The sequence below is a fragment of the Lampetra planeri genome, chromosome 10 (genome assembly GCF_965212315.1).
Source record: "Lampetra planeri chromosome 10, kcLamPlan1.2.h2, whole genome shotgun sequence".
NCBI classification, from domain to species: domain Eukaryota; kingdom Metazoa; phylum Chordata; class Hyperoartia; order Petromyzontiformes; family Petromyzontidae; genus Lampetra; species Lampetra planeri.
The window spans coordinates 7,376,203-7,390,475 of record NC_136116.1 but is presented as its reverse complement, the minus strand read 5'-3'; the positions used below and the strand labels follow the sequence as shown (position 1 = coordinate 7,390,475).

The following is a 14,273-nucleotide window of genomic DNA, read 5'->3' as shown; positions in this document are numbered from 1 at the left end:
CTGGTTAAACAAGATCAACTTGAAACTTGAGTATCGGCTCGAGGCTGACTGGCCGCAGCACTTGATAGGTCTATGTCATATCGGTTTTGTTATAATAGGGGTAGGCTGTAAACTGCAGCCAATGCACCACGGGGCTCCGACAGCCCCTAAGCACGTGTCGTCTATTTCCAACCACATATATTTAGCATATACAGTACAACACTTGCACGCTCGTGTACAGCCCTTTTGTCAATACACTGCTGGATGAGACTTCCCAAGCGTCACGTGCGGATCACGTGGTATATTGGAGGGTCTAAAATCATTTCTAAAATAAGTTCTAAATGAGCTTAAGCGGAACTTTTCTCGATAACCTGTAGCATAATCAATGTTGCTCAGTCGAGCTCGTCGAAGCTCTATCATTGGTTGCACACACACACCCGGCTGTACGCGTGTGTGTGTGCGCATGTGTGTGTGTGTTAGTGTATGTGTGCATGCAAGCATGCCAGATATATGCTATTTTCAGGGTTATATCGGCGCATATCACCTAATAGCAGCAGCAGCAGTGTTACATTTGAGAAATTAGGCTTATTGCTGTCAAAGTGCGCCAATTTAGTTCGCGAGCATCATATTTCCGTAGCCTATATAAAGCGTGATTAACACAAACATCGTATAGGAACAGTATGTGTGCGCGTGCGTGTGTCGCACATTTGAAATCATCTACTCTAATGTTAACACACGCACGGTACGGTACATAGGCGTTGTGAGGATAGCACGCGTGCAGCGAGCGCTGTTCGATGCTGCACCGATGTTTTCGCTGAGCTTATCATCAACATTCGGCACGTGTACAAGCATACAACACATATAATACCGCTACGGTGACTCGTAAAATAATAATAGTACTCATAACAATACTCAGTCATCATCTTCGTCGGCATCAGCAGCCACGATACGTCGTCCCACGTGTGGCTTATTCTGCGATGCAACGATCCACCTAGCACCTACCTGGGCACGTGCTGATTTAGTCGCTCCATCTCCTCCATGCACTCCGACGCGTTCCATCCCTTTGGCTTCCTGCCACCGTCATTTTCTTGGACATCGAAATACAATATCGATGACAGATGGTCGAGACAAACTACGGAGTGGCAAGCCAAGGGATGGCACGTGTCTGCTTATTGTGTCTCAATAATGCTGAGTAGAAACTGCGTCTCGTCGTGATGTTTGTTTTGCCAGATTGGAAAGAATTCGTGACGAAAAGAAACAACACGAAAATAATTTTGCAATTGTCCGTTATAGTTCCATGTAAGTGTATGTATGAATATATGTATTTATTTGCGTTGAATTATCATGTAATCAATGAGATGGGAGTGGAACTACAGCGCTGGAAAGAGAACCTGACAATGACAACTACTGTATATACAAAATCATTTGGAATTATATATAGTGTCTGAATGGGGTCGCATCTCAAGACGATATACAGGAACGGCGGGGGAGGGGGGAGATTTATTCTATAAAGAGCAAGAGGCGGTCAGTCAAAAGACAAAAAGGTTTGTTTTGGAGCCTGGACTTGAACAGGGGTAATGGAGTCGACAAGACGGATTGCTTTGGGGGTTAATCATCATTCGGACTTTTATAATTCCTAAATTGTTTCACGCGACAGAGCGGTGTGATCCATGATTTAATCGCCATATCGAACAAAACGCACGCGTTCCTCCGATTGCAATTTCCGTCACCGTGGAATGGCCCATCACGGCGATAATGGATGGGTTGCGGCATTTGGAGTTGTTACGCCCATTGTTGGCACCGTTGACATTGGGGCAGGTTTCCACCAGAAATGAAGCCATGCGCCAACAACACGTTAGATGTGCCTGACACCCTCGAAATCACTGTACACCCCACGTAGTGTGTGTGTGGGCGCAATATACAGCGTGTGCCATTCAAGGGTGGAGTATGGTGACTGCAACAAGCCCGTTCCTCCTTGACGCCGTGAATCTTGCATGTCACATATCCGCGTGTAAAGTCACAGAGCGCTTATAATAAAAAAAAAAGTACACACAAAGATGCCCGCAGAGCCGCCGGACAAGCTGTTGTCTATCAAGTGCCGATGGTTACAACATGGCACAGGGTACTCGTGCAAGGCTGGGTCGACCCAGGGGAGGTCCAAAACAGGTTCACGTATTACTCACCTTTTGATGTGTTAGCCACGGGCAGGCGTTGAAACCACGTCGCCGGTGCTTGTAGCACGACTGCTCCCCAAACAGACACACATGGAGCAACGACACGAAGGGTCCCCATGTAATCTTGTAGACTGTTGGGGGCATGGACCTATTAAGGCAGGTTCGGTATACCAGAAGATGTTGGGGCCTCCAACCACGCTCGGCCACTTTTGCCGTCTGATGTTCACGCTGCACTGGCTGCTCGTTTTAAACCACACACGCACACAAAAACACACGGGTCATATACACGCGTCTTACCGAGTCCCAAGAGCGCAGAACGCCACTCGGAACCACGTCGTGAGCTGTGAGGTTTACGTGATCACGCAGGTTAAAAGTCACGATTTCGACTGTTCGGAAAATGCATCGCGGGCTTGGACGATGGCCCAATGGTCGAGAATAGTGACCGTGTTGCAGCCATGGAATGGAACGCGTCCGAGAGCGCGTCCACCGAGGGAGATGGAGCAATTACATCATCTCGTTGTGTGGGTGCTGGGTGGATTGGGGCATTGCGAGATCGCGGTATATGGCGGCGGCTTGGAGCGGGCTTCATTCAGCAGTGGAGTGACCGTGGCAGATTTCTATATGATGTACATTGTGTCTTAGTCCAGATGCATCTCACGAGTACTGGCGTTTCGCACGGAGCACGTGCGCATGACTAGAAAGCACCGACAACTGGGAGGGTATACACAACCACATAGTAGTGTACTGTAATTACTACATTATAGAAAACGGTCAAATGCAGGGGGAAATACGTTGGGTATTCAGCCTAGACTTCAACTGGAGCAGGGAATCGGCAGCACGGATTAAAAGGTGATGGGTGGGTGGGGGTGTAATTCCAGACTGTAGAAGCGGCAGCTGAGAAGGAGCGATCTCCCATTGAGCGGGCGCCCACTGTTCTCCAGCAAATGCAATCAGCATAGCGCCCCGTTTTATACAAGGGGGGCCCCCTGGAGAGCTCCTCTACAGCTGCTATTGCGAATAGCGTTGTACGTCATAACAAGTGCAGGCAGCTATAGAACACGTCCGCATGTGCGACACGCGGCCAGGGTTACTGGGATGCTCATTTTATGATTTTCTCTTCGGTTGTTTTTGTTTGCCATGGCGTATATGTTTGTTAGTATTCTCATTAATTGCTTACGCGCTTTTACATTACACTAGCAATTGTTTCGAACTGTGTAATAGTATAACGAGCGGTATGCTGTGTACATAACGTTAAATGCAGTATTGCAATGTTACAATACCAATATACAATACCATATCGGAGTATTTATATCAAGTATAGCGTAATGATGTTGCGAGCGCTTTGATGGCTGTATTATTAAAGGTTATATAGTGCCACCAACTCTGCATGCGTCCACGTGTTGTGTTTCTGCTCAGAACCTTTGGTCAATCCACTGCTGGATGAAGGCCTCCCCACGCCGTATCGGTCATTGGAGTTCGTGTTTGACCACGATCGATTGTGCTGCGTGGTTGGTGAAGTGAGGCAGGATTGGGTCCAGATACCGCTCGCCATTGATGTCAGCCGTTATATGTATTTATACCAAACATGTATTTCAAGTCACAGGATTCAGTTTTATACTCATCGAAAGAGCCTCCGCACCATACTCGACCAGAATATGTCGTTTGATCACCACGTGCAGAATATAGTCAGAGCATGCAATTTTCATATCAGGGCTCTAAGACACATTCGACCACTTCTGAGTCGTGACATAACCAACACGGTGGCCTGTAGCATAGTATCGACAAGGCTCTATTATTGTAACTCACCACTCTACGGGACGTCTGGCAAAAACATCACCAAGCTGCAGCGTGTACAATATGATTTAGCACGTGGCCTGACGGGTACCGCAAGATCCGAACATGTCCATCCAGTGCTCGCCGAGCTGAATTAGCTACCGGTTGCCGAAGGAACCACAACACCTTGCTGATCTCGTCAAGGGGCATAAACCATCACGCAAACTCCGATCGTCCTCGCAGCGGCTTTTCACTATCCATCGAACAAAGACGGACACCGCATCGCGCGATTTCAGATGCGCTGCAGCGACCGTCTGGAACGCTCTTTCTTCCGATATTAGAAAGCCACTGAACCTATGCAATTTTACATTTAGATTGAAAACTAATTTATTTAGAACTGATTTTTGTGTTTAGCTTTTTGTCCTTCACCCGCACCTCTGATTAGCACGGTTTGCTACGTACGGTGCGAAAGAAGTTCAACATACACGCACTTACATAGGGATGGATGTAAGCGTATTGCCGTACCGAACATTCTCAATATCTTATGCTCAAAACTTTTGACACGGTGCTTATATATACCTCAGTAGGAAGAAAACTACTGCAGTAACCTACATCATGCATGACAAGTACAAATAAACAAACATACGATACGTTTAATTTGAAATAAAGCGCAACAATAGATGACAAATTGGGGGAGCCGTGTTGTGGTGGTTTGCGCTCTGGAGTTTAAGTCTTGAGTGATATATTTAAACCGTTTCTGGGCACCCCACCTCTTTCACCAACCCACACTGACGAAGGATGGAGAATTACGATCAGACAATCCCCCATCACCGGCATGGCGTTGGGAGGCCTTCATCTAGCAGTGGATCGAAAATGACTGCGAATTATTGTGAGCGTTACAGATACGTCTCAAATCTGTAAGGCTGTGTTTTAGAAAAAGTACACGAAAAGACGCGGTAAGGACATCCCGTCCCAGCAGACAGCTGCAGCGAAGATTACAATTATTTCCGATGTTAATACGATGTATATGAGAACATAATTACATTTAATTACAAGACTAATTTGCTGCGTTGGTTATAACTGAATACTTAGTATTCATTGCGCTTGATTGCAGGTTGTGGCACATATTGTCATCAACACTTGGCGCTTTTATTTAATAATACTAAAGAGAGAGAATACAATGAACATTTTCTTCCAAGGCATATGTGCTTTCAGGATGTTTTATTAGCGAAAACATGCTACTTGTGCTGCACTTACGTGAATGATTATGTCAAAAAGAAAGCTCCGTTTCTCATGGGTCGAAGACGACGGAGCCGTTGTGTTAACACATTGCCTTGACACGTGATTCAGCCTCTTAAATCCCCCGCTGCTTCTGTCCACCCAGTCAGTGGTTTATAAATAGGCACGCCACAGTGAGTCCGATCGGGAGGTCGTGTGTCGTGGGACAAAATGTAGGTATCCCCACCCCTTTATAGATGTCTGGTCAGCGTGTAAGAGGGCTTTATAGGTTAAATGCCATCCATAGGGGCTCTCTAGAACTCCTTATAGTGGATGACCTCCGTCAGTAGTGGCGTGAGCTCGCTATTTCAGGGCTGCATATATACTTTTATTTTCCTGTGAGCACAATATAAGAGTTTGATACACGCCTATCTCGTTTCGAAGAAACCCTGCACATATTTGGAAAATAAGGCCACCAACTTATGGCTAAACACAAACTTCCCAACATATTAAGTAAACCAGGCAACAACATTCTTCTCCAGCTGAGATCTTCATATCCACGGCTATTTCCGCCAGAATGTAGTCCTTCGTCTGTGACCAAATGGCACGGCTTTGGAAGCTCATCCGGCTGTGAACCGGGATGATGCTTTTATGGGTGAGCACCATGCGCGCGCAGGTCGTTCGATGCTGCGAGGCTACGTGGTGATCAGCAAGGAGCAGTGCATCAATATGCATTGTTGTACTGTACTTCTATGCTCTCACGTCCATGCTCCCCGCCGTTACCAATCCGCACTGGAGGATGATCAAATAACACAGGCGTGGAGAGGTCCTTATCCAATGGTCAAAAAGACACACGTTTAAGCACGACGCACTCCCCAATGAGGGACTGACACATCGTCGATCCAGGTATCTTATTTTGGGCCGAGTTGATCTATAGGAAAGCCACATCAGGCTCAGATAACAGTAATTCCAGGCGCGAATGACCATTGCCAGGGCTCGCACCTGGATTGCTGGAGGTGTATATGGTAACTGAATTGCCCTGCGTTAACATCTCACCTCGCAGTGTAAGATAAATTATGGCTTTTTTTTCAAATGGCGCACGTATAACAATGCACGCCATATCTATGAAGTTATCAAACCAATATTACATTCTCACAAATGTGCGGAATTGTATGTGCTGTACGTGTTGATATTTATGGATAAAAAATATATACCCTGGCGGCAAAAGACAATGGATAGTATCGCGTCGTAAGGCGTCAGCCGCCATCTGCCGGATTCTATAAAAACTGCACTTATGTAAAAGGATGATGGATGCGCTTTCGGCGTAGCTTCGCGATGTCCATTCAGTGCAACAACACCAGGACCAACGGACCATTAGATGCCAAGGAGCGGGGCTCCGAAGAGGATTTGGTTGGGAGATAGGCGGAAAGGTGGAGCCCATTTCATTCCTTACACAAGGGCACATGCCAACCACACATGGTCCTATCTCCACCTATCCGGGTGTTTATCAATCTTCCATTCAAACGACAATGCAATATTTACACATCGTTCTTAGAAGACGATGGGTATAATAATGAAAATGAAAGATGCACGGACATCAATAGATCACACCGAGTCAACAGGCGACGGTCTGCAGATGAGACTCGTAATCTTGAAACCAGTCCAGAGTTGTCCTGCTGAATGACACGCTGCTTAGTAGTATTGTACCAACGCCTCGTTTAGTGATGGACTACCAAAGTGCCATTTTGTTCATATGTGGTCAAACAGACTCTTGTAGATTCATGTTTGCTTTAAAAAGAAAACTTTAATGACAAAATTGCTGGCTTCTGTTTTCGTGAATAGGTGAGTATCAGAGTGATAATAGACGCAAACGGCGATTTCTAGACAGCGAACCATACGATTGTGGTAATTGAACCGATCCTTTGATTCAATTACCACAACAGTGTGACATCACTATACTTTTCTTTTTAAAATCACGGTTTCTGAGCACATGACAACCCGCCAAAAAACATCAAGCGGCCAGCAATAAAGAGCACTATCATTTTTTAAAACTAAAGTTAATAGCTTTCCTTGAATTGAGCAAGGTCGTAAAAGCGCGGGGGGGGGGGGGGTCGAGACGATAGGAGGGAATTCCAAAGTCGCAGAAGCGTTGTGACCTGCAGTGATGGTGGTTGAACACTGCGGATGAGACGAAGCAGTCTGGTCGACCCGAGACGGGTTGGAAGAATCAATGAACTCAATTCACGGGAACAGTAACCATGACAGTCGGCATGGGAAGAGTGATAAGGATGCGACTGACCTTCTGTGAGCGAGTTACTGGAGTGAATGGGTGAGTGCTGGATACTGCATGTATAATGCATCAAGCCTTGTTTTAGATCGTCATCTCAAATGTTGTCAAGATTGTGGCCATAAATATCAAACATCAGCGCAATGAGACAGCTGTATGCAGGCAGGGGGCGCTCCTACACAAAGTGCCGGATCTCGGTCAGATTGCAAGAGATAAGCAAAGGTTTGTACTTTAGATAGGAATACTACTGATGAGTGTTGCACCTGTCCCAGATGTTGTAGAATTGGGCTGTGAGGTGTCCAGGTGGTAGTTCTGAAAACGTATTCTTTGCGCTGACGGGGTCCGTCGATTTGAGGGAGTGCTCTTACCAGTAACATCTGGTAAACGAGCAGTATTTGTTCGGCAAGGCTGACTCTTGCTTATGACACTGACATAAACACATCTTGCTGGTTAAGGTAAGGGTGGAAGGCCAATAGAGTACTCCGGTGGAATCAAATTCTATTTGCGTGTGGATATGCAGAAGGAGAAGGAGGTCGCCGCACGGATATGTTTCATCACGTGTACAACTTTTGAGTATTATCCCTCATGTGCGTGTTGGGTTTACTCCGGCCTTTCCTGTTTACTCCAACAATCAAACACTAATAGATAGGGCCAAACATAACCAACGGAGCAGGACCACCCCCCCCCCCCCCCACTTTAAATGTATTGAGACTCAGCAAGCTTTTTGCCGAGACAAAGATCACGATTACAGTACCGTATTGATGTTTTGATGTTACACGTATTGTCAATCTGCGAAAGAATCTCCCGGAATGTACCCGATTATTAGGAAGTCACTGGAGCTGTGCACTTTTAAATCTAGATTGAAAACGTCATGCCTATCAACCCCTTATCAGTGCCTGCCTTATTACAGACCGATTCAGACCGTATTGGTCACCCCCGTGCCCTTATAAATCTCGACGTTCATCCTACAAAGTCTTTTCACAAGGGAGAAACACAAATAAATATGTGTTTGCCCGTATGGACCTGAAAACTCAATGTCCCTGTACAAGAATACTGATAAACCGAATGGGTTGACAGCAAGGCCGTAATTATAGTATATATTGGGGGAGACACATGCCCTCCAATATTCAAATGTGCTCAAAATGTCTCCCCCCAATATATTGCTATCAAAAATATAAAAAGATAATTGCTATGCTATGTAAATGAAAACAACAATTTGCTAAACCTTGTCCACAATATCTGGACTTGTCTTCATATAACAATGCATAGATTTCTGTTTATATTAGTGTGGTTATGGTTGTACTTTAATAATCCCTAATCTCTGCCATTACATACAATGAAACAAGAAAAGGTAAAGAAGAAAAACAGAGCAATGTAAAACAATACACTATTAGACATTCTTGTAAAAATATTTTAGGCAGGAAATGAGTTTTCAAATTTCGATTTTTTTTTTTCTGGGGGGGGGGACCCCCAGACCCCCCTGGAACATGTGGTCTCTCCCAATGTTGACTCCATGGTTACTGCCTTGGTTCACAGGTATAAAACGAATTTCTTTATAACTGCTCGTGTTCAGTTTGCCCCTCCCCCCCTCCGCCGCCGCACCTCGGATTAGCGCGTTTGGCTACGTACGGTACGAAATAAGTTCAACATACATACTACGTACGGCGTGAAAGAAGTTCCTGCACACACATATCTCGTCGAATCTCAGAAGCTCAGCAGAGATGTTGTGCACCGCCTGGCTGGTGTACAGGATCCCTGGTGGTCTAGTGGTTAGGATTCGGCGCTCTCACCGCCGCGGCCCGGGTTCGATTCCCGGTCAGGGAACTTGATTTTTTCGTCTAATTTTTTTTTCAGTTATTCCACTTTCTAAGTTGTTTTTGAGACCAATGTAACCATTATGCACACATGCGGATTCTCCCAGAGGCAAGTGGCCGTGGCCAACATGGATTTATGTACCCTACTCATGGGTCCTAATGAGGGTGTAACCGGGTCTAAAGTCTTTGTTACCCGTTGGGATGTGGCCACATTTTCTCAGCTCCTTGAAGTTGGTGGGATACATTCTAAGCGAATAAATGACCACATACATGCAGTGACGTTGAGCTGGTAGTTTTTGATACGTGCAATGCCTGGCGCCTTTGTGTGTTGTTAAATCTATGTCAATGTTTGTAGGCTTTTGTGCGCATCAGAGGGCAGCCCAATCAATTCCACTGGTGGATTGGACATTGTAATAAGCCCCCTCGCTTAGACGAACCCATATTAACCAGCGTGGTGAATGAAATATGGCCCAATAACTCGCATGGCGTGGGGAAGGAAGAAAGAATGGTCTCAATCCATCGGACAGGAGGGATGCACGTGTGAATTATTGGAGTCATCATCACCCTTGGCGTCCTATAGGGGGCGAAACTGAACTCCACTATCCCATGATCCTCCATCTCCCTTCACGCTGCCATTTCCTCTTCGCGCTACGAACTCTGTGTCTGTATCTTGTAGAACTTTCAGCAAAATAACAGTCTTACATGTTACAGTAATCGTTATAATGACGATTTTTTTTCCATATACTCACGTTGGAATGCTGTATACATAGAGTACTGCCTGGACGGTGTACAGGATCCCTGGTGGTCTAGTGGTTAGGATTCGGCGCTCTCACCGCCGCGGCCCGGGTTCGATTCCCGGTCAGGGAACTTGTATTTTTACATCTTTAATTTAACCGACTTTGTATAGTTTTTTCGCGCAATTGTGTATTTTTGCACACATCGTGAATTGCAAATGCTTTGTGTCGTTTTTTTTCTCACTCCAGAAAATGTAACTACATTTTTTGTCGAAAAGACACATTGGGTTTGAATGACATGTCCGGCCCAATTTAGTAAATCTACTGCTGGGTGAGAGAGGGGGCCATTCCACCACGCATTGCGAGCCATGGGTCAGTGCGGGTTGGTGAAGCTGGGACAAGGGAATGCAAACCAACCGTGGGATCTTTCTGCAATGCCTTCTTGCGTCCGTAATTTCTATTGCACCTATCTTTTGCACAATACGGTCAACCCATCCGGTAGCCATCCAGACTCAACCCTCATTTAGCTTCAAAGATCTCTGTCGCGCATTCCGCGTGATGAATATGAGTGTCACCAAATGGCCATGGGAGTTTGTAACAAAACACAGTCACGCACACACAGTGTAAATATTTTAGGACTACACATTGGGATTCAACACAAGGCAATATAGGTGATCTTGTGTACGGAATATTTCCCAAACCCACTCTTTGATGTGTTCCTTTGTTTACATCTTGATGCTGCCTCCCCTCTATAACATTTACAGAGAGTATTTATGAGATATGGTTCACAATTTAGTGGTGCGTTTAAAGCTAGAACAAATACAAAGGTCCCCGTGTATAGTCGCACAGGCTGTTGTGGAAAGCGTTATTAGTGGCCACCAATGAAGGCCACCAGGACGGCGTACAAGGGCGACGTGGTACGACCATCACCACTTTCAACCGCCTTTGTCTCCCCACTGCTCGTGTTTACACATCGCACCAGGTTACTTAATGACTGAACAGACCAAGGGGAGGGATTAGAACCGGTTAAGATATCACTCGCCAATAATATATTATTAGCCGTGGTCGGAAATCGAACCCACGTTACCGGGGTTGTAGGTTGGTGCGCTCACAGTGCGCGTCACCGGAGTGCCAAATAAAAACCACAGCATCTCCACAAAGACCACCCCCCCCCCCTGTGTTGCTTATGCAATGGTGTTGGGGAAAGTTCTGTTTGCGAGCACCTCTTAGGATCGCCGCTACTGCGGGCACGCGGTGGTGGGGTGGCCACGAGACATTCAACTGACCAGAGGACTCATGTCAGTGCCCGGTGAATTAGAGGGCACTGCCAGGAATTCTCGGTGTGAGTGTTACAGAATGGCGTGTGTGTGTGTCGTGGGAGTGTTCTCGAAATAGTGATGTCCCTCCACACCATCGACCCTACTTACCCGTCATAGAGGAGCTGTTACTTTATATTTTCGAATATATTCGAAACTGGCATCTCGTTTGTGCGTTACCTCCCCGCAATGCCCTTTCACTGCTGTCGCACCTTGTAAAAGAGCTGCTTATCTCAAAGTACCTTATTGGCTGAAATAAAGTCTGAGTCTGACGTTAATAGCGTTGCAGTTAAAATATGAATTACCCGCACTAAATGTGCGTGTGCGCAGCATCATATTTTATTATATACATGTTGCGCATGTGCCTGGTTTAAGCAAAATAAATCAATGAAATATCCATGGATTATCCCATTAAGGTTCTATATACACACACCTTCGTTACGCACATATGTGAATGCATTCCGCAATGAACCCGCCCGCCCAAGTTGCATTCCCGACCACGGATAACATGAGTGGATAAGTGATATCTGAACTGGCCCTGGCCCTTATACCACCCCCCCCCCTCGTCTGGATAAATACCTTTCCAAGGTCGTGTCAGTCGTTGGAGTTTGTTTGACCATACTTCACCCACCAAGTGTGTGTCTATTCGGAAAATGTTTCAGAGAGGAGAGCTGAGAGCAGCCCAGGATCGCTTTATCAGATAACCAACTCACCCCCCCCATTCACCGCTGCGCCTCTGCCCCAACGTCAACGTCTCTGTCACCGTCCCACCCAGCCACCCCGCGTCCCACCCAGCCACCCAACGTCCCACCCAACCACCCCACGTCCCACCCAGCCACCCCACGTCCCACCCAGCCACCCCACGTCCCACCCCGCGTCCCACCCAGCCACCACACGTCCCACCCAGCCACCCCACGTCCCACCCAACCACCCCACGTCCCACCCAGCCACCCCACGTCCCACCCCGCGTCCCACCCAGCCACCCCACGTCCCACCCAGCCACCCCACGTCCCACCCAGCCACCCCACGTCCCACCCCGCGTCCCACCCAGCCACCACCCAGCCACCACGCGTCCCACCCAGCCACCCCGCGTCCCACCCAGGCCCACCGCGTCCCACCCAGCCACCACCCAACCACCACCCAGTCACCCCACGTCCCACCCAGCCACCCGCGCGTCCCACCCAGCCACCCCACGTCCCACCCAGCCAGCCCGCGTCCCACCCAGCCACCCCGCGTCCCACTCAGCCAGCCCGCGTCCCACCCAGCCACCCCGCGTCCCACTCAGCCAGCCCGCGTCCCACCCAGCCACCCCGCGTCCCACTCAGCCACCCCGCGTCCCACCCAGCCACCCCGCGTCCCACCCAGCCACCTCGCGTCCCACCCAGCCACCACCCAGCCACCACGCGTCCCACCCAGCCACCCCACGTCCCACCCAGGCCCACCGCGTCCCACCCAGCCACCACCCAACCACCACCCAGTCACCCCACGTCCCACCCAGCCACCACCCAGCCACCCCACGTCCCACCCAGCCACCCCGCGTCCCACCCAGCCACCACCCAGCCATCCCACGTCCCACCCAGTCATCCCACGTCAGAGGCGTAGCGAGGGGGGGGCAGGGGGGTACACGTGTCCCCGGGCGCCAAGGTAAAGGGGGCGCCAAAATGAGGCTTACAACGTCACATTAGAACTTATTGCGGCGGGCGCGGCAGCCTGAAACTACTGCACAAATCTACACCTCAACCTAAAAGTTGATATATCCCGCCACACACAGCCTACATGTCATGTAATTACAGTTTGGTACGCGCGCCTATTAAGAACTTACATGGAAGAACGTCCCAAACAACAAACAGGCGCAGTCTTTCAGCCTTAGTCACTGGCCTGTTTTTTGGTGGCGGAAACTACGAAATGATGATGAACTTGTTGACAGTAACGGGGAAGATGAGATAGAAGAATCTTCTGATAGAGACGCTGAAAATACTCATTATGATGCTGATCCTGCTGTACTAATGTTTCACGATGTTGGCTACTTAGAATTTGATAAAACGACAAAGCTATCGAAAATATCACAACCTCTTTGCAATGAAATGATTACTCTCGGATCCTTGCCTTTTCAGCACAGAGACAATCTATCATCAGTATCCAGAGAACGTTCAATTACATCAGCATGGTTTAAACGCCGACTAGCGAACGGAGAGGAAGTGAATGGTTCGTGGCTATTATATTCACCAATCAATAAAGCTGCTTACTGTTTCTGTTATCTATTATTTACATCATCGAGTTCAAACTCACAAGCTTCGTTTGAGTTAACAAACGGTTTCAACAAGTGGAGAAAGCCAGAAAAACGAAATTCTCATGAAAACAATCCTAGCCACCGCACGGAAGGAAGCCGAACGAAGGATAATTGATGGTACTGGAATTGACGCAGTGGTTCAAGCTCAGATTCATTTGGAAAAACAACGTTGGCGAGATATATTGCAAAGAATACTCACCTGTATTAAGTTTCTGGTTTCACAAAATTTGGCACGACATGGCCATGAGGAAAATTTGAATGAGGATGAAAAAAAATGTTGGAAACTTTCTCGCGCTGATCAAACTCGTTGCGCAGTATGACCCATTGTTAGCAAAACACGTACAGCACGCAGGAGAAAATCCGGGATCAGTTTCTTATTTGTAACCGGAAATCCAGAATGAATTTATCCACATAATTGCGTCGACTGTAAAGAACCAATTGTTGAGTGATATCAGGAAAAACAAGTACTACGGTATCTTACTTGACTCAACTCCTGATCTAGGACATAGGGAACATCTTTCTCAGGTCATAAGATTTGTGGATGTGGATTTTCAAACTAAAAAAGTAACTATCAAAGAATAATGTTTAGGTTATATCGAGATACATGCAAAGATGCAGCAAGCCTAGAAATAGTCATCGTCGAGAGACTGAAATCTGACAACAAACCTCTAGCCGACTGTCGGGCACA

The 14,273-nt window shown here is 47.4% G+C and overlaps 2 non-coding genes across 2 annotated transcripts; both read left to right on the top strand.

The window, feature by feature from the left end:
- The first annotated feature begins 9,183 nt into the window (after positions 1-9,183).
- TRNAE-CUC (transfer RNA glutamic acid (anticodon CUC)) lies at positions 9,184-9,255 on the top strand. The gene has a single exon. It is a non-coding gene; the product is annotated as a tRNA-Glu (tRNA).
- Positions 9,256-10,040: 785 nt separating this feature from the next.
- Positions 10,041-10,112, top strand: TRNAE-CUC (transfer RNA glutamic acid (anticodon CUC)). The gene has a single exon. It is a non-coding gene; the product is annotated as a tRNA-Glu (tRNA).
- The last annotated feature ends 4,161 nt before the right edge of the window (positions 10,113-14,273 follow it).